The sequence below is a fragment of the Notothenia coriiceps genome, unplaced genomic scaffold, assembly GCF_000735185.1.
Source record: "Notothenia coriiceps isolate Sejong01 unplaced genomic scaffold, NC01 NC01_scaffold00026828, whole genome shotgun sequence".
Taxonomy (NCBI): Eukaryota; Metazoa; Chordata; class Actinopteri; order Perciformes; family Nototheniidae; genus Notothenia; species Notothenia coriiceps.
In genome coordinates this window covers 1-2756 of record NW_011359529.1, presented here as the reverse complement: position 1 = coordinate 2756, position 2756 = coordinate 1, and the positions used below count along the sequence as shown (strand labels likewise).

At 37.4% G+C, this 2756-nt stretch overlaps 1 long non-coding RNA gene across 1 annotated transcript; it reads right to left on the bottom strand.

Moving 5' to 3' along the window:
- Positions 1-496: 496 nt before the first annotated feature.
- On the bottom strand, positions 497-1533 carry LOC104957346 (uncharacterized). Its single transcript, XR_799660.1, has 3 exons — positions 1499-1533; positions 1292-1398; positions 497-563 (listed from the first exon to the last, which is right to left on the bottom strand). It is a non-coding gene; the product is annotated as an uncharacterized lncRNA (long non-coding RNA).
- Positions 1534-2756: the final 1223 nt, after the last annotated feature.

The following is a 2756-nucleotide window of genomic DNA, read 5'->3' as shown; positions in this document are numbered from 1 at the left end:
GCCTCTGGAACTCCCTCTCACCTGACATCCGCAACACTGACTCTCTCCCCATCTTCAAATCACGTCTCAAAACACATCTCTTCACGCTCGCATATCCACCCTGCTCATTATCCACCATCTCACATCCTGTTTTATTTATTTGATTTTGTATATACTGCATTGTCTTGTTTATGTTTGCTGGTGTTTATGTATTGTGTATACATATATATATATAAATGTATATACACAAAAGAGGTTAAAGTAAGAATATTTAATAAAAAATAAATAAAATATTGATATAAACATACAAAGTTAAAATGTCCAATAAAAAAAAAAAAAAAGAATATGCAAAAAAAAAAAGAAAAATATATTTATAAAAGTACAAGAAGTTATGGATTATTATTTCTTTAGTTTGTTAGTAGTATTAGTTCTGCATGAGAAGCAGCTTCAATGACACATTTACAGGGAAGGAAACTTGGGAAAAGTTCATAAATGTCTGTAATATTTAACTCTTTACTCACATCCATGGTCTTCTTGTACTGCGAAGCCTTCTGTTTGTGCAGAGCGTCCATCTGCTGCTCCACCTGAAGGGAAAAGGTTGGGATTACTGATGATTTATTGTTACGGTTTTTACAGAGATCCCCTCAGCGCTGATTAAAGGCCTCCTATTGTGCTATTTTTGGGCATATATTATAATTTATGGGTCTCAGATATATACAAATATATATATATAAAAAACATGTCTATGAAGTGTTTTGCTCAAAATACCAAACAGATCATGCATTTTCGAAAGAGGAGGGGAAGCTAATGCCTGCTCAGAATTACACGAGATACTCAGCTAAACGCTGCCGTGATGAAACGCCATATCATGTTCCAAACCACATCAAGGATTATCTCTGAAACAGTCTGGAGCTCAAAGGCTTTCTCTCTTGCCGGTTATACCACAAGCTGAGTTCCTTTTTACTTCCTGCTTCTTCACACACATGCTCTCCAGTAGAGGTTAGCTCTGACTGTTAGCGATGCTAATTTAAACAAAGACCATATTACGTCCAAAACAGTCGGGCATTGTTTCTGATAGCAACGTTTCTGATTGGGCCGTGGGTCCACATTTCAGATATTACGTCATATCGGACGCAAATCTGGATCAGCTCCGTTGTTCCCCCGTTTTTAGAGATTTGGGTACGGAGGAAAAGAGACAGGGTTTTATTTTCTGACGCTGCGTGAGTTCCCCGACACACCGGGGACACATGTTGATGTAGAAAAGACATCAAAAAGTGCATTTTGCATGATAGGTCCCATTAAAAGCTCCGACCTTTTTCCTGGCGTCTTTCTGTTTCTCCCTGAACTCCTCCAGCTTCTTGGCCTCCTCCCTCAGGCTGTGAGACAGTTGTAAGTGAGACAGACTCACATGTTCAGTCTCTGCTGGCGCAAAAAACATATTTAAATTCTGAGCTACACATCAAACAGATACTAAAACAAACGGGAGTGTTATTCAGACGCAGAAATGTTAAGCACTTACGTAACTTGAACATGTCCAGGGAGCGTTTTAAAGTGCTGAAAGAGACAAAGAAAAGTAGATTACAGAAAAATGCACAGCTTTAATGAATCAATTAGATCAGCTTTATAAACCGGGCAGGAAATGTACTCAACATGTTCAATTAAATACCTGTTTGATCAAGCTGTACAGAATACCTGCTTTGTTTATCACTGAACAACGTACTTTGTGCATGTTATGTTTAATATTACTTTTTTAATCATGATTTACATTACATTATATACTATGTGTATTCTTTGTTTAGGACACTTATTTATTTTCCTAATTATTTATTTTTCACATATTTATTTAATTATTTCGTTATTTATTTATTGATATTTATTTACTTGATTTATTATGATACTGTCTATTAAGTGCATACTTAATTACACATTATCCTTGTGTTTAAATGAACTAAAACACATTCAGCCTAAGCAAGAACTAGTGGCATAACATTAAATTATTCAGCACCTCTTTTCCCCCTCTGTCTGAAACCAGAGCCCAATCTGCTCTGATTGGTTAGCTGGCCAGCTCTGTTGTGATTGGTCAACCACTTAGAGATGTCCCGCCCCTTAGCCTCACATGTAAAATGTGATAGAACGCTAGCTAATAGAGTGGTGCAGTGACGAGTCCTAAAACCCAGAAGTGATTCAGCATTTCACCACTTCCTGTTCCCTCGTCTCAGAGTCAACGTTTTTTTTAACTAGTTTTTCGGAAAATAGCTGGAAATAAGGTCTGTGGTTGAGACACATTTAAGAGACAGATCACGTTTTGACATTAAATCCATCAGCAGTGACCCCACTGGTGAGTTTTGAAGAGTTTACGTGTCTGAAAAACGATGGTTGTTACCAAGTGGCTGAATAGGACTACAGAAGTCGTGGAGGTCGTTATACGTCATTACACCGAACACGTAAACACTCCTCTAAGTTAGTTTGCCCTGTTCTGCTTGAAAGCAAGTCCCTGCCTCCTGCAAACTGTTCAAACAAACGCTTCAACTTGTACCATTTAGAATCTGTATGTTTGAATATTGATCTTAAGTTGGCGTGACGTTGAAGTCGTGCTGCTGAACTCGGCTGTAGTTCCTTTATACTATAAAGGGGTGTCAAACTCAAATACACAGTGGGCCAAAATAAAAAAATGGGTACTAGTCAATGTTTATTGCAGAACTTATTGAAATGAACTTATTGCACATATTAAACCTGGAACTAACAAAGCTGAAATGATTGCCTATAAAAACAACATT